The sequence below is a fragment of the Lithobates pipiens genome, unplaced genomic scaffold, assembly GCF_037356315.1.
Source record: "Lithobates pipiens isolate NorthernLeopardFrog02 unplaced genomic scaffold, aLitPip1_a1.2 Scaffold_8, whole genome shotgun sequence".
NCBI classification, from domain to species: Eukaryota; Metazoa; Chordata; class Amphibia; order Anura; family Ranidae; genus Lithobates; species Lithobates pipiens.
In genome coordinates, this window is record NW_027507903.1 from 25,958,942 (window position 1) to 25,977,147 (window position 18,206).

An 18,206-nucleotide genomic window follows, 5' to 3' on the forward strand; every position below is an offset into this window, starting at 1 on the left:
ACTAATTCTGATTATACAAAGACAATCATGACTTTTATTTTATTATTTTATTTTTGTATATCTTACGTCAGCATGCAGAGCACAAGGATTCTACATCTATTCTGTATGTATTGCTGTAAAGAATGTATTCATTGGAAAGTATGAGTACAACTTTTGTCTTACTGCAACTCACACTAGGGTCACACCTTGCGCATGCGTACCTTTTGTTCCCCTCTTCGGCTCAGGGGCTCGCCCGCAGCCGGAGCCCCACTCTCCCGCTGTGATTGGACACAGCGGGAGCCAATCAGGGCATCCGGCTGGCCTATTGTCTGCCAGAAACCCAGTGATCATTCCGACAGTGGCAGAACGGCAGTCTGCCTATGTAAACAAAGCAGATCGCCGTTCTGCTAGTAACGAAGACAGAGATCTTGTGTTTCTGCTAAGTAGGAACACAGATCTCGGTGTTCCTACAGTTAACCCTTTGAGGGCCATAAGATTATTGTCATCAATATAAAAATATTTATATTTTTTTTCCATTTAAGAAAATATTAGAACAATAAAACCATTTGCACACTTGTGTCATTTTTGGGGGAGGAATTATGACAACCATTTGTTCACAAGAACTAATATTTTGACTCAAACCAAAAAAAATAAGTATTTTAAGTTCTTAATCAGATGATACAGGCAATTAAAAACATGGGACAAATACGTCCCTTGGTCCTCAGAAGGTTAAACCATCCCCCACACAGCAAGAAAGCACTCCTAGGGAACACATTTAACCCTTTGATCACCCCTGATGTTAACCCCTTCCCTGTCATTAGTACAGCGACAGTGCATTTTTTTTTTATTTGCATCGATCACTGTATTGGTGTCGCTGGTCCCCAAAAAGTGACACTTAGGGGGTTATTTACTAAAGGCAAATCCGCTGTGCACTTCCTACTGTTCAAATATTACTGTGTTCATTTTCAATAGGAGTTCTGTAATTTTTCAGATTAGTAATAAAAAAACGTGATCCGTCAGTAAATATTCCATGTTTTGTCAGTAAAAAAAAAAAATTCTTCGGGAGGTTGGCAACCCTGGCATAGAGCTGGGGCTCAGGAGAGCATGCATCAGTACCCCTATAGCAAGTAGCTTTCTATTGGGGGCACTGGTCAAGGGGGAGAAGCCAGGAGAGCCAGCAGGGATCTGTGCTGCTCTGTGCAAAACCATTGCACAGAGCAGGCAAGTATAATGTTTTTTTTTGTTTTTTTGTTTTTAAGAAAATCCAAGCCTTTAATGTCCCTTTAAAATAATATAAATGATACGTTTACAAAACAAATACCTGCCGTTTATGTCCAATAATCAGTGTCTTCCTAGAAGTACAGATATGCAAATAAAAATTGTACACGGCACCCGAACAGGTCCTTCAACAGCTCTGTACAGTCTTGCCTCACCGCAAGTTTCCTGTGAAGCCGGGCAGAGAAGACAGGAAGATTGCTGGCCGTCTATAAACCGCCTGCATGAAGGGTTTTCGGGGGGGGGGGGGGGGTGCGTTGTTTCAAGACATACCACACTGTTCATTTTACTAGGTATGTCAGCGTTCTACAATATCTGTCATATGAAATTAAGAAGGGATAACACACTTGTGTTCAATCATAAAATTCAATGTAAATTTTTTGTATCAAGTATGCTTTAAAAATTCATGTTCCTCCCAATACCACGTGGTCAATAAATATGATGCATTTCACCAACGGACAACATCCACTCATTTAAAAAAAAAAAATTTCTATATATATATATATATATATATATATATATATATATATATATATATATATATATATATATATATATATATAGATATAGATATAGATATATAGATATAGATAGAGAGAGAGAGACACACACTTGTGTCGCAAGGTCTTAGGCCCCCTTTGGTCTAATGAAGATAGGCGACATCTTTGTGTATATGGTGGGTTGCATGGTTTAGTGGGTGTGATACAAAGTAGATTGATTGGGCACCAGACACCACTTGGATGCAAAAGAGAATTTATTTCTCTTAACAGAACTTTGGGAGAGAGGGCTAGGGCCAGGACACCCTTAGGTAGTCGCAAGATTAATTAGCAGACTCCGAGACTTCAACAGGAGGAGATCAGCCATGCAGGGAAAGGCATCCAACAAGACCCCACATCTGCACGTGTAGGAATGCTGTCTCCTATGGCAACAGTCTTTAACAGTTCCTAACACAAAAGCGTAACAGTTCCTTTGCTTCCACTACAATCACTTCTTGTAGTTCTTCAGCCCACTGAGCTCCCAGTGTCTCGCACTAGACTTGATGATTCACCGTTACTGACTCCCTTGAGCTCCTCCAATCTTCACGGTGGTATCTTCCTCAAGCGACACCCCCGCTTCTCTGCCGGGTCCCTAGCTTGGCACTCAGATACTTCTCGCACTTAACCCCACTGCCCTGCTTGGTCCCTGGATTGACACACAAGGCTGCTCTGCCAGTGTCACCTCCGCTGGCTCCCTGGCTTGATACCCATTGAAGTTTCCAGATTCTTCACCGTCCCCGGTTGGTGAGAATACTGCTCCGGTACTCGCTTCAGTTACTCACTGTGGTCCCCGGTAATCAGGAGGATAATCTCTTACTGGCGACAGCTTCCCCTCTACCTCCGACCACGGCAGGTTCCCCGGCCAGCAGAACCATCACTTCTGGTTGGACTGCAAGCCACAGTCCCAAACCTGCACTGCTCTCTCTTGCTTCTGGAAAGGCCCTCAGACAGCACAGCAGCCAGATGTGCCCGGGATAGGCCTCATCTCTGGTTTAGCAGCCCGGGCAATACACGTCCACCCAGACAGATGACACAAAATTTCTTGTACGATTTTTGTTTAATCAGTACAGTTTTTGTCCAACAAATACAATACAGCACATGACATCACTTCCGAATTTTTATTCTGTTCTACAAAACTTTTCACACTTTAGTAACCCCTTCATCTTCGATCTGGAGACTAGCATGCAAAATAAATAAATAAATAAATAAATAAATAATAGTCTCAACTGCAACCTGCATAGGTGTAAGGCCTGGTTCACAGATATGCAGGTTGCAGTTTGCATATTCCGTGTGTATTTTGCGTTTTTCAATACACGTTTTTGATCCATTGAAGTCTATGGAACCAAAAAAAAAAAAAAAAAAACCCTGGTCCTTTCCATAAAATGCACAGATGTGAACGTGACCTATAGGAACCCATGGTAAATAGATAGTAGTGTGTTTCTGCAAAACTGAAAATGCACAAAAAAAAAAAAAATGCATAGGCGTGAACAGAGCATTAAAAAAGAAATGATTTACTAGCCCCTTCCCCCGCTCTCCATCCTGAAACATCCCCCGCAGCAGCCAGGGAGAGGAGGGAAGCTAGCAGCACTGCAGGGCAGGGGGCTAGTAAATAGTTTATTTTCTAAGGCCTGGTTCACACCTATACAGGTGTGCACCTTGCATATTGCAGGTGCATTTTTCAATACACATTTTTGATCCATTGAAGTCTATGGAAGCAAAAAAAAAAAAAAAAAAAAAGTCCCTGACCCTTTTCATAAAATGCACAGATGTGAACGTGACCCATAGGAAACCATGTTAAATGGACAACAAAATCGAGGAAACTGTGGGGGCTGGGAAGTAGGGAGAATTGGCAATGCACATAGTGATTAGGGTGTGACCTGGCACACCCTCTGCACATGCCTATGGATCAGACTTGCCCTGACACCAGTGGGGGCCTATGATAATTTTTTCTTAGGGGGCCCTCAAAACAATGAACCCACAACCCCCCCACCCCTGGTCGGTCAGTCAAGTCTGGAGCACTTACCCCATCTATGGCAGGCACTGCTTCACCTGGGCAACAGGTGGCGGGCATCACGGATGGCTTTGATCTCCTCCTTAGCGGCCAATCGGGACCTGCTTCCTGATTGGCCAGGGGGCAGAATCAGTGTGAAAATAGCAAATGTTCATTGGCTATAGTCACACAACTGGGTGGTCTTTCGGTTGCAGTGCTCTGGATCCTGAGTCCACCTTCTTTTTAAGCCTATTAGAGACCCAGGCTCGAATTACGAGCTTTAAGAAAAAAAAAAGAAACAACCTCCCCCCCCTTTGGAATTCATGCTTCAAACATCCTGTATGGGGGCCAGCGCCCGGGTGCCCCTAATGGACGGGTCGCCCTCCGCACAGCCATTCACTAGGAAGCTCAGTGTTATGCTGTTTCTCCTCCCCCATGTCCAATGCAGCTGAGAACAGGAGGGTATGAGATCACTTTACAGTCAACACTGAGGTCACGGGGGCACTCTTTACATCTAAAAGAAAAAAAAGATTTCATCACTAAATATGGAAAGGTTTCTTCACAGTAAGAGCAGTGAAAATGTGGAATAGACTCCCTCCAGAGGCGGTTCTGGCCAGCTCAGCAGATTGCTTTAAAAAAGGCCTGGAATCTTTCCTAAGTGCCCGTTCACACTACCACGTCTTATCAGGCGACTTAGCCGCTTGACAAGTCGGGCTCCGTTCTGTACTATGGAACCGTGGGGCGACTTCAGGCGACTTGCATTGACTTCTATACAGAAGTCGTTTTGCAAGTCGGCGCTGAAGTCGTGTGCAGGTCGCGTCTAAGAGTCGCGCTGCAAGTCGCGTCGCGTCGCCCCTGTGTGAACGGGCACTTAATGTACAAAATATAACTGGGTACTGACATTTATAGGTAAAGTTGATCCGGGGAAAATCTGATTGCCTCTCTGGGATCAGGAAGGAATTTTTTCCCTGCTGTAGCAAATTGGATCATGCTTTTCTAAGGTTTTTTTTTTTTCGCCTTCCTCTGAATCATAATACTGTATGATATTTTTTATTTAAAAAGTATTTATTTTATGGTTGAACTAGATGGACTTGTGTCTTTTTTCAACCTAACTTAAAAGCGGCGTTCCACCCAAAAATAGAACTTTCGCTTGAAGGGAAGTGACCCCGACATGCCACTTTTTTGGGGGGGGGAAGATACCCTCTTTTTAGAGGGTCTCAGTTCCCACTTCCTCCCACACAATCACGGCACCAGAAGGGAGATCACCTCTTCCCCCCCCCCTCCTCGGCAATCATCTGGGACACGCCACAGGTCCCAAATGATTACCCAGCCAGTGACGGCATGTGCATGCGCAGTGACCACACAGCCGGGTGCCCACAGTTACAAAGCTGGCGCCGCAGAGAGGAGGGGGGAGATGAGCGGGGCTTCGCTCCCCTGCATCACTGGACCCTGAGACAGGTAAGTGTCCGATTAGTAAAAAAAAAAAAAAAAAAAAAAAAAAATAAAATCAGCAGCTGCAGTATTTGTAGCTGCTGACTTTTAATTTTACTTATTTTTTTAATCGGAACTTTGCTTTAAAAAGAAAGAGGGAAAAGAATAAATTAAAAAAAAGGTATTTAGCGTCTCTTTTTTTTTTTTTATATGTATACATAAATGTTTCGCTTTTTATTTTTATTTTAAACGCGTTGTTTTACAAGGTGAGGGTTTATATTTACTTGAACAGGTTGTTGTTTCGGGAAACTTGTCCCAGCCACATGGGCGGTCGGGGTGACCTGCGATGATGAACACTGGAAGCATGAGAAGCAGCAGCTGGGCTGACAGTACATCGTGAATTTGCAGTTCTCATATTATCCTAATACCTTGGGCTTTTCCAAGGGGGAGGGAAGAGATTACCAGCTCATTCCTGACACATAAGACAGGCACCTTAGAAATGAGTGGCGTGCAGCGAGCAGGAGAAGTCGGATCCGTGTCACAATCACCGTGTCGTTCCCATCTGTCACACACACACACACACAGGCATGTCGATTTACATAAAATTCATACGTCACAGTTTATTGCACGCTCATGTAAAAAGCATCATGGAATCAGCAGAGAGGCCAGCGTGGGTTGTGTGTAAATCATTCAGAAGAACGGTCACATTTTAAAACAGCGATTATACTGGGAGAAAAGTCAACAGCATGACGGATGTAATCAGGTCTGCCACTTCCTCTCCTAAATTTGTTCAAGACCCGGCTCTGGGCACAATCATTGCATTATTATTATTAGAGGCGCCATTATGTTCATCATCTGAATTGGAATTTATGGTTTCAAGCTGCTGAAGAAGTCATCCAAGACCCCCACACACACTATTAGATTTTCTGAAGATTTTTGTCTTCAGATTTAACAAAACCATGTAATATGGGAAGTCAAACCTTAAAGCTGGATACACACTATACAATTTTCTGTAGATTTATTCCTTCAGATTTACCAAAACTATATAATATGATGTGAGACCTAAACACTTTCAATGTGTATGCAATCAGTGCACTACAATCTAAAGGAAATCATACAAATTCAAACTCTACTGCCGAGTACACACGATCGGAATTATGGTCGGAAAAAGGTCTGATGGTTTTCCAGACGGAATTCCGCTCAAGCTGTCTTGCATACACACGGTCACGCGAAATTTCAACCGCCAAGAACGCGGTAACGTATGACGGGACTAGAAAAAGGAAGCTCAATAGCCAGTAGCCAATAGCTTCCGTCTCGTAGTTGCATATGAGCATGCGTGATTTTTTGCGTGTCGGATTCGCATACACGCGATCGGAGTTTCCGATAGAAAGTTGTTCCGTCGGAAAAATTGAGAACATGCTCTCAAATTTTTGCTGGCGGGAATTCGGCCAGCTAAATTCCGATGGGGCATACACACGGTCGCATTTTCCGATGAAAAGCTTTCATTGGTCTTTTGCTGGCCGAAATTCCGATCATGTGTACGCGGCATTAAAGTGATACTAAAAGGTTTATTTTTTATTTAAAAAAAAGTAATAATTAAATAGTAGTGTCCCGTTCTGTACAATGGAACCGTTCTAATCGGAGTGACACAAGTCGCTCCGACTTATAAAAAGATTCCTGTACGACTTTGGGGGCGACTTGAGGGGATTTGCATTGACTTCTATACAGAAGTCGTTTTGCAAGTCGCCGCAGCGATCGCGTCTGGGTCGCCTGAGGCAGTCGCGCTGTAAGTCGTGCTGTCTCAGTGTGAACCGGACCTTAGTGGGCTCCTCCCCACATCAGATAACCCCCACTGAGAAGCGCTCTCCCAGGGGGTTACCTTGCGGGTGCACTCCCGAGTCCAGCATTAGGCATCCATAGAAGCCAAATGCAGGATTCAGCCCTGCCCTCCAGCGGGCACATCATTGAATTTGATTGACAGCAGTGTGAGCCAATGGCTGCTCTGCTATCAATCTATCCAATCAAGAGTCGAGAACCCCCTAGCTGAGAGACGGCACATCCACCTGGGACAAATTCTAAGGCTTAGGTAACTAAAATGGGGGGGGGGGGGGGGGCGTGCATTACTGCCAGGTGTTTTTTCACTTGAATGCATAGGTGAAAAAACGCAAGGGTTTCATTATGCACTATATGGTTTTGGTAAATCTGTAGACAAAAAAATTTGCAGAAAATCTAATAGTGTGTATGAGGCTTTAGCCCTGGTTCACACCAGTGCGACTTGACAGTTCAGAGTCGCACGAAAAGTCGAACCCCCATTTGCAGCCGTGGAACTGTTTCGAACTCTGCGACAAAAGTTTCCTGAACTATTTCTGTGCGATTTCAGTGCGACTTGCAACAGCACCCATTAACCACTTGCTGACCGCCCTATAGCAGTTTTACTGCTACAGGGTAGCAGCTATGCACCAGATCACGGATTAAGGTCTGGTTCACACTACAGCGGCACAATTAATCATGAAGAATCATTCTCACGATCTTTACTAAAGTGTTTCACAATTCTTTTCATGCAAAGAATTCTCTTTGCTCTTCTGAATCCACAGACTTCAAAAGAAAGGAAGAGAAAAACTAGGCAACTTTATCCATGGAATAGACTGTGCAAGTGAAAAAAGTTTAACCACTTAAACACTAAACCTCAAAAAAAAAAAAAAAAAAAAAAAAAAAAAAAAAAGTTTTATATATATTACACACACACACATAATAAATTATATATATATATATATATATATATATATATATATATATATATATATATATATATATATATATATATATATATATATATATATATATATATATATATATATATATATATATATATATTTTTATTTTTTTTTGTAGACACCCTAGAGAATAAAATGGTGGTTGTTGCAATATTTTATGTCACACTGTATTTGCGCATCATAGACATCAATGCTAGGGTCATATCTTTACCACCTTCTCAGCGTTCTGGTCATACATCATTAAATACATGCAACCCTGCTTCTTTAGCGCAACTTCAAAGGTGACTATCAGTGTAACTTCATGTGCGGCTTGCTGACATCTGTGTGTGACTTAATTTAACAGATGTCAATGCAAGTAGCACTGAAAAATCGCACATAAATAGTGCAGGAACCTTTTCCAAAGATTTGAATGGTCCCGTTGCCGCAAATGTGATGCGACTGGTCATGTAAACATTCAGCTGTCAAGTCGCGCTGGGGTGAACCAGGGCTGAATGCAAGTACCACTTAGTATAGCGACCAGCCACTGCATATTTCAACCTGTCATAGACTTTGACAGGCTACAGACAGCGGGGGCTGGATGCTGCACCTGTGCCTCCTGGGTGCAACAAAATCACACCAGGATAGGATGCACAGGAGCTAAGTGCCCAGCGTACCCAAGACAGTGACCCTAATGCCCCGTACACATGATCGTAATTCCGCCAGCAAAAGTTCGATGTGAGCTTTTGGTCGGAAATTCCCACCGTGTGTACGCTCCATCGGACTTTTGCTGGCGGAATTCCCACCAGAGCAGGTTCTCAATTTTTCGATTGGAAATTCCGATCGTCTGTACCAATTCCGACACGCAAAATTCCTACGCATGTTCAGAAATAATTTGACGCATGCTCGGAACCATTGAACTTCATTTTCACAGCTCATCGTAGTGTTGTACGTCACCGCGTTCTTGGCGGTCGAAAGTTCAGAGAGCTTTTGTGTGACCCGTGTGTATGCAAGCCAAGCTTGAGCGGAATTCTGTCGGAAAAACAGTCCAAGATTTTTCCGACGGAAATTCCGCTCGTGTGTACGGGGCATTAGAAATCCTGCATATAAATTGCAGCTGAGATAAAGACACAATGGGGTTCATTTACTAAAGGCAAATAGATGGTGCACTTTGCAAAGTGCACCGTCTATTTGCCTTTAGTAAATCTCCCCCAATAACTCCTCCATTGATATTAGAGTGATTGTGCCCAGAGTTAGGGCTCATTCACACCATGTCTGTTGAGCTGCATAAATCATCACAGGCTCAGCGCAACAGCACATAGAAGATAATTATTTTGTCAGTTCTCTGTTTAAATAACGCAACATTTAGAATAAAATTATGCTCCTCCCACACCAAACCACATAACACTTTAATAAAAATAAAAAATAAAGTCAACAGCTCAATGTATTACAACAATGCATTTCAATGCCTCTATACAATGTACACCAGCGTGCGTGCATGCGTTTTAGCATTCGATCCATGCAGGTGGTACTTGAATGTCCCAACAGCTGGCAGCAACCCTACACCTAGGGAAAGTTTACCATACAATAGCTTCTGTCCATCGCACTCGGCACTCATTGCTGCACACACAGATTCTGCACCTTGCTGTAGAGCTCAGTGGTTGATAAGTGTGAACTGTTCTATGAAGGCGAGTGGAAAAATCGCATCGGTGAGTGTGGGCTGCTATCACAGGTAGGCCAGTGAGGAAAGGTGGAAATGATGGGGTCCATACTAATTAGTCCAAAAGGTCACATACATGTTGCAGCCACACTGTACAGTCTCTTCTAGGTGTACCTACCTAATTATCCAATCAAGTAGGCACTTGGATGACAGTTACTAGTAGATCTAAAAAGAGATTGTACAGTCAGACTGCATATGTGTGGTGAACTTTTGGCAGCTATAGATACACACACACACATACAGTATATAAAAAGATTGTTTAGATTAAAAGGTGCCCATGAAGTGTGCAATAGGATTGACTGGCTAGACTCTTGACCAGATTTTTTCTACCCAATATATGTTGGGCATCACCACCTTTATGTCTATGTGGCACAAAGGATACCACCTTATTAAGGCCTATGGGGCATGTTGTGTATGACCACCTTAACATCTAATGGACATGTTGGCTATCGCCTCCCTACGTGCCTATGGGGCATGTTGGCTATCGCCTCCCTACGTGCCTATGGGGCATGTTGGCTATCGCCTCCCTACGTGCCTATGGGGCATGTTGGCTATCGCCTCCCTACGTGCCTATGGGGCATGTTGGCTATCGCCTCCCTACGTGCCTATGGGGCATGTTGGCTATCGCCTCCCTACGTGCCTATGGGGCATGTTGGCTATCGCCTCCCTACGTGCCTATGGGGCATGTTGGCTATCGCCTCCCTACGTGCCTATGGGGCATGTTGGCTATCGCCTCCCTACGTGCCTATGGGGCATGTTGGCTATCGCCTCCCTACGTGCCTATGGGGCATGTTGGCTATCGCCTCCCTACGTGCCTATGGGACATGTTGGCTATCGCCTCACTAAGTGCCTATGGGGCATGTCGGGTATCACTTCTTCCCTTTAAACCCAAACATATATGAATTACACAAGTTCTGTGGTTGATTAAGGTGTTAATTAAACTCACTTGGTGCCTTATCTGCATTAAATTAGCCTCAGAACCTGGTAATTCATATGTGTTTGGGTTTAAAGGGATGAGGTGGCAACCCTAGGCATATTGTGTATCACTTCACTATATGCCTGTGGGGCATGTTGGGTATTGTATTACCTTCATAAATGCCTGTGGGGCATGTTGGGTATCACCTACCTAAATGCCTGTGGGGCATGTTGGGTATCACCTACCTAAATGCCTGTGGGGCATGTTGGGTATCACCTACCTAAATGCCTGTGGGGCATGTTGGGTATCACCTACCTAAATGCCTGTGGGGCATGTTGGGTATCACCTACCTAAATGCCTGTGGGGCATGTTGGGTATCACCTACCTAAATGCCTATGGGGCATGTTGGGTATCACCTCATTATTGGCAATGGGGGAATATTGACTAGCACCATACTAATGTCTATCACCTCAACATCCAAGAGGCACATTGGGTACCACCTCATTAATGTCTATAGGGTAGTAACCTAGAGAAAGAGGCTGTCCTCAACTATAAACAAACAATGTGACTTTGGTTCACCCAACCTCGACATCTACTATTCACCACTATGGGGGGGGGGCACCCAATTACTGCCTATACCTTCACTTTTCATCACTACAGCAAATGTGAATAGCATATAAAAAACAAAAATCCAACCAGCCTGATCACTAGTGGTCACCCCAAGTTCCATAACACCCCACTTGTGACCCACACATGAAGATCTCGGTACATAAAACCAACATATACAGTATTATCATGAGCTGGCTGTGTTCTGTGGAGAGTTTTATAACAAAAACAAAGTTTGGGAACTTTCCTGGTACATATACACAGCACTGTACAGAGCAGACCCCACATCTGGAGGATGGACAATGATCTGGCCCCAGCTGTGATCCAGGGCTGCCCCCACCACTCCTCTCCCCCTCCCCTCACCTGTGCAGCTCTTCCCCTATCCCCCCCTTCCTCACCTGTGCAGCTCTTCCCCTGTCCCCCCCATCTCACCTGTGCAGCTCTTCCCCTGTCCCCCCATCTCACCTGTGCAGCTCTTCCCCTGTCCCCCCCATCTCACCTGTGCAGCTCTTCCCCTGTACCCCCCATCTCACCTGTGCAGCTCTTCCCCTGTCCCCCCCTCTCACCTGTGCAGCTCTTCCCCTGTCCCCCCCATCTCACCTGTGCAGCTCTTCCCCTGTCCCCCCCCTCTCACCTGTGCAGCTCTTCCCCTGTCCCCCCTCTCACCTGTGCAGCTCTTCCCCTGTCCCCCCTCTCACCTGTGCAGCTCTTCCCCTGTCCCCCCCTCTCACCTGTGCAGCTCTTCCCCTGTCCCCCCCTCTCACCTGTGCAGCTCTTCCCCTGTCCCCCCCTCTCACCTGTGCAGCTCTTCCCCTGTCCCCCCCCTCTCACCTGTGCAGCTCTTCCCCTGTCCCCCCCTCCTCACCTGTGCAGCTCTACCCCTGTCCCCCCTCCTCACCTGTGCAGCTCTTCCCCTGTCCCCCCCCTCCTCACCTGTGCAGCTCTTCCCCTGCCCCCCCCCCCTCCTCACCTGTGCAGCTCTTCCCCTGTCCCCCCCCCTCCTCACCTGTGCAGCTCTTCCCCTGTCTCCCCCCCTCCTCACCTGTGCAGCTCTTCCCCTGTCTCCCCCCTCCTCACCTGTGCAGCTCTTCCCCTGTCCCCCCCCCTCCTCACCTGTGCAGCTCTTCCCCTGTCTCCCCCCCTCCTCACCTGTGCAGCTCTTCCCCTGTCCCCCCCTCCTCACCTGTGCAGCTCTTCCCCTGTCCCCCCCCTCCTCACCTGTGCAGCTCTTCCCCTGTCCACCCCCCCTCCTCACCTGTGCAGCTCTTCCCCTGTCCCCCCCCTCCTCACCTGTGCAGCTCTTCCCCTGTCCACCCCCCCTCCTCACCTGTGCAGCTCTTCCCTCTGTCCCCCCTCCTCACCTGAGCAGCTCTTCCCCTGTCCCCCCTCCTCACCTGTGCAGCTCTCCTGCGCTCATCTCCGCCGCCCTGCGCTCCCCGCACTCCTCTCCGTGTCCCTCCAGCGGGCTCAGCGCCTCCTCTCTGCTCCGACTTCCTTCTCTGCCATAACCAACCCCTAAAGGGGAGGAGGCCGACCTGTCATCGCTGCGATCCCCGGCCAGCCCAGGGAGGGGTGAGAGCTCCGATCTGCCAGGTGTCCGATTGTCGGGAGATCGTCTGTCCAATAGATCGGAAATCATACAATGTATCAGGAATTATACAATGTATCAGTAATCATACAATGTATTGGAAATCTTATAATGTATCAGGAATTATACAATGTATTGGAAATCATACAATGTATCAGGAATTATACAATGTAGCAAAACACGATCTTATATTCTTCCTTCTGTGGAACTCCTAAGTTTGTCATTGAGATACAATGTAACATTTCCCCAATCAGCAATCCACAACGGATACAGTTTTGATATTAAAACAAAACCCTCCTCTACAAATCTTCTGTACCTTCTGGAACATTTTTATTTTTAGACCATTTTCACCCTGAAGGCGCATTTCAGGCATTTTAGCACTAGTGCCTGAAAAGCGCCTCTCAAGCCACCCCAGTGTGAAAGTCTGAGTCAGGGGATCCAGAGTCTAGTCTTGGGAGGGGCACTGCCAGAAAATACTTTTTTTGCGGGCAATTTATCGGGAAATGGCTGGTGTTGCCACTTCAATCATCCTGGCACCATGGTTGATTTGGTGTCAGGATGATTGAAGTGCATTATTTCTATCATTACATTGTTATATAAAATGAAATAGTTCAACTCACCATAATGCAGAATCAGTGGGAGTCCTGAGCGTGTCACTTGCCACCGTCGCCTGCCACAAGTTACGGACTGTCACTTGCCACGTTACCTGCCACAAGTTGCCGATTGTCTCTTGCTGTGTCCCAGAGTCAGGCAGCAGAGAGATAATGTATTCTCTCTGCTGCCCGCGGCTGCATGCACAGTGAGGGCGGAATAGCAGGGTGGGCGGTGAGAGATGATGTCATCTCTCTGCTCCCCCCACCTGCCAGCTCCCTGATTGGCCAGCCGCCCTCTCACCCACCAAGCTGCCTAGCTGCCAGACCCATCTGCTCTCTTACCCACCCAACCGCCTGCTCTCTCACCCACCTGCCGAGTCACTCAGCTGCCCAGCCCACCTGCTCTCTCATCTGATCGCGGAGCCACCCACTTTCATCTGCCCGCGGAGCCACTCGCTCTCTCACCCGCATCTAATTTAAATTGCCATGCGATCCTCCCCTGGTCTGAGTGCTTTCACACTGGGGTAGTGCGCTTGCGGGATGGGAAAAAAGTCCTGCAAGCAGCATCTTTGGGGCAGTGCGGTAGCGGTGTATACAGCGCTCCTCCACCACCCCTGCCATTGAAATCAATGGGCTGTGCCTGCAAAGCACTTCGGCAGCAGTGCTTTTTAGGCATTTTTAACCCCTTTTTTGGGGTTAAAAGCTCCCTGCGTGTGTGAAAGGGGTCTTACTGAACCCACAACAGTAAAATCAGTCTGTATATGCAGTAAAACATGCTTGTTTTACTCACTGTGGAACCTAAGGGGTTAATCCTCTGCATTGTGTAAACAGGCTGTTTGATCCTGACTTCTCTGATCCTCCCCTTCTTTTACTGTTCCCTGATCATTTCCTGAGCACATGCTATGGAGTCAGGCTGCACATGCTCAGTTTGGTGTGTATTGCTAGAGAGGTTTTTATTGGAAGGGTGCATGTGATCAGCACAGGGCCAATCAGCACTGTCCAAACAGAGGGTCATGGGTCTTACAGTCTCATAGGACAGTCAGAAAACTCCTCCTACAAGCTTTACCCGGTACTTGGCTGGACAGTGATAAAAGTCACAAGACTGCTATATACTGCTGATGAGAAAAGGTATTCAGTAGTTTATATTTACTAAAATAATTGCATTTCCATGTTCTTTGTACTGTGGGAGACCAGATATAGTGAATGCAGGCTCCTGGGTTTAGCAACACTTTCAGGGCTCATTCACATCAGAAATTGCACATAACTGTTTACATGCATTTGAAACACATTTGTAGCCCATTTGACATGTGCTTCAATGCGTTTTACACTGCATTTTTCTATACGTTTTTGGCTTGGCTTAAAGCGGAGCTCTACCCAAAAGGGGAAGCTCCACTTGTTTGCACCCTCCTCCCCTCCACTGCCACATTTGGCAGTTTGGGGGGGGGGGGGAGCGGGTACCTAGTTTTGACAGGTACCCGCTCCCACTCCCATGTAAGATCGCCGCACAGTGATCTATGTCATGTCTAGCCCCTCCTCCTCCCCCCCGCTGCCTTCTGGGACTTGTGTGTGTCCATTCAGAAAGTGAAGCGCATGCACAGTAGTTTCCCTTACTTACAATGCCCGCGCTTGCACCGGAAGTCAATGGATGAATCGGCTTGGGGTGCCAACATCACGGGATCCTTGGACAGGTAAGTGGCCTTATATTACCTGCTTAGCAACCGTCCCACATAGATATAATGCAGTAGGGGGGCCGCTCTGTGCCAGATCATATACCTAGTAGGTGATCTGACATTTTTGGGTCTGGGGCGCACGCCACCGGCGCCCCACTCCCACTGTGATTGTACACAGGTGAAGCCAATCAGCGGCAGACGTGATGTCCTCCGGGAACCACCAATCCGTGTTCTGTGAGAGGGAAATGTGCTGATCCTGAGATCCTGCTAAGCAGAAACACGGATCTTTACATTCCCCCAGTCAAAGCACAATTAGTAATCACACCTGGGCGGCACTGAAATGCAGCGCTGATGGGCACTGATAGGTGGCATTGATATGCAGCACTGGTGGACACTGATGGTCACTGATAGGTGGCGCTGTTGGGCACTAATAGGCATCACTAATATGCAGCACTGATGGGCACCGATCAGTGGCGTACTAAGTGTGGGGCGGGGGGTGCGGGCCGCCCCGGGTGCCACACCCTGGGGGGGTGCCAGGCCAGCGCCCTCCCCCTCCGACTGAAGAGGAGACAGGGCCTCGGATTAGACTGACCACACAGAGAGCTGCGGGCGGCATTGCAGGGGGAGGTGCGAGCAGCACCCGAGTGGAGTGACATCTGCGCCTCCCCCTCCTCCTCCATGCACAGCACTGTGTAGACATACAAGAGGAGGGGGAGGCGGCTTCACTCTGCTCGGCTGTGAGTGACAGCCGCTGCCCGAGACTGATCAGAACGGCGCGACGCAACCACAGAGAAGGGGATTGTTGCACCGGATCCCGGATCACTGCCGACAGGTGTCACTGGCTCTGTGTCCTCCCGGTACAGGTCAGTGCTGGTCATACAGAGAGAGACCGAGGGGGGGGGGGGTGTGAAGAGATTCTCTGCAGCTCTTATTATGTAACCTCAACATCCTAAACTGCAAGATGCAGCTGAGGAGGACTACAAGTCCCAACATACCGGGCTGTGTGGGCTTACAGTTCTCCTCCGCTGAGCATAGCAGCTTTGTATGCTTGGACTTGTAGTCCTCCATAGTGCAGCCTTGCATGCTGGGACTTGTAGGCCTCCTCTGTAGTACAGTGCAGCCTTGCATGCTGGGACTTGTAGTCCTCTGTAATGCAGTGCAGCCTTGCTTGCTGGGACTTGTAGTCCTCTTCTATAGTGCAGTGCAGCTCTGCATGCTGGGACTTGTATTCATCTTCTGTAGTGCAGTGCAGCCTTACATGCTAGGAGGTGTGGTCCTCCTCAGTAGTACAGTGCATGCTGGGACTTGTAGTCCTCCTCTGTAATGCAGTGCAGCCTTGCATGCTGGGACCTGTGGTCCTCTATAGTGCAGAGTAGCCTTGCATGCTGGGACTTGTGGTCCTCCTTGGTAATGCAGTGCAGCCTTGCATGCTGGGACTTGTAGTCCTCTATAGTGCAGTGCTGCCTTGCATGCTGGGATTTGCGGCCCTCCTCTGTAGTACAGTGCATGCTGGGACTTGTAGCCCTCCTCTGTAATGCATTGCAGCCTTGCATGCTGGGATATGTAGTCCTCTTATTTGGTGGGGTCTACACTGAAGATGGGGGGTCTGTACGGTAGGGAGGGGGGTCTGTACTGTAGGGGGTCTGTGTAACATGCAGGGGGTCCAGAGCTGTGAGGGGCTGTGTAATGTAAAGGGATGCGGAGGTGCAGGGTGCTGTGTAAAGTAAAGGGGCCCAGAGGTGCAGTTGTGGAGAGGGGGAGGTACAAAGTAGTGACAAAAAGATATTGAAGGATGCAGAGGTATGCAGGGGGCAAAGTGAGGTGTTTATACATTTTAAGGTGGGGGGGTGTCAGGCATAGGATCCGCCCCGGGGGCCAAATGCTCTAGGTACGCCCCTGGCACCGATAGGCGGCACTGATATGCAGCACTAATGGTCACTGATGGGCTCTAATAGGCAGCACCGATGGGCACTAATAGATGGCACTGATGGGCAGCACTGATGATGAGGTATTGACAATCGTTACTGATGGGCACTTATTGGCACTTTGATGTGCACCGATTGGCACTTTGGGGGGTACTGACTGGCACTTTTGTGGGTGCTGATTGGCCGCTGATGGGCAGTGATTGACAGATGTGATGGGCACCTCTGTTGGAGGCTGAGCTTATAATCAATGCCCAGATTATCAGAGCAGACCCCCCCCCCCCCCGACAGGAGAGCCTCTGATCGGCTCTCTTTTCAGCGCAAACCGAGGATAGCCGGCACTTCCTGGTTACACGCTGTGATCAGCTGTGATTGGTCATAGGCTCTTTACCATGATTGGAGTTGGAGTGACACACCACGATCGCCGCGCTGCACCCCCTCCCCCCAACAATCGCGGCTTATAACTTAACCACTTTGCGGACGTCATTCTGTTATGTGGCGGGCGGGAAGTGGTTAAGGCTTAAGCCCCGATTCACACTGATGCGGTGTGGAATTCGCAGTTCTGTGAGGATTACGCACCACATGCAAATCACACCCCGTTTATGCGAATCAATGCCTCAATGCAGGTGTGCATGTTAAGTTGACAAAAGCCCCCCCCCCCCCCCCAAATTGGTTTGCAAAACCCAGTGCAATATGCAGAATTAGATCACATGGGTGTGAATAACCAATGCGATCTGATTGATTCTGGTGGGGCCAAAATAAAGGGTCATGCATGTTTTTAGTGCGACTTCATGCAATTTAAGCTATGCAGAATAATGACTCAAACCACACTGCTGAAAATTCCCCTGTTCAAAATCGCATGCGGTTCCCCACACCACATATCGTGAACCGGGGCTCAAGGGTGTGGGGTGCCCTAGGCTTTTTCACACCAAACGCAGTTGGATGCATTTTGAGCGGCACACCAATTGCGTAGACAGCCCAAGATCAAGGTCATCCTATGGGCAGAGCTCACGTCATTGCAGTGCAGTTCAGAGGTAGTTAAAAAACAGCAGAGCATGCAGCATTTTTCCACACCACAAATGAGCTTTAAACGCACTGCCCGTGCACCGCGCCCCTTTAACCACTTCAGCCCCAGAAGAATTTACCCCTTTCCTGACCAGAGCACTTTTTGCGATTCGGCACTGCGTCGCTTTAACTGAGAATTGTGCAGTCGTGCGACATGGCTCCCAA

General features: G+C 47.6%; 1 protein-coding gene across 2 annotated transcripts in view; it reads right to left on the bottom strand.

Annotated features, from left to right (window-relative positions):
• The window catches only part of MCTP2 (multiple C2 and transmembrane domain containing 2), a 363,628-nt gene extending 350,877 nt beyond the window's left edge, over nt 1–12,751 (bottom strand). For both annotated transcript variants that reach the window (XM_077469064.1, XM_077469061.1), the window contains exon 1: nt 12,598–12,751. The gene's annotated coding sequence lies outside the window, so the exon portion shown is untranslated. The remainder of the gene's footprint in view (nt 1–12,597) is intronic.
• Between the last annotated feature and the right edge of the window lie 5,455 nt (nt 12,752–18,206).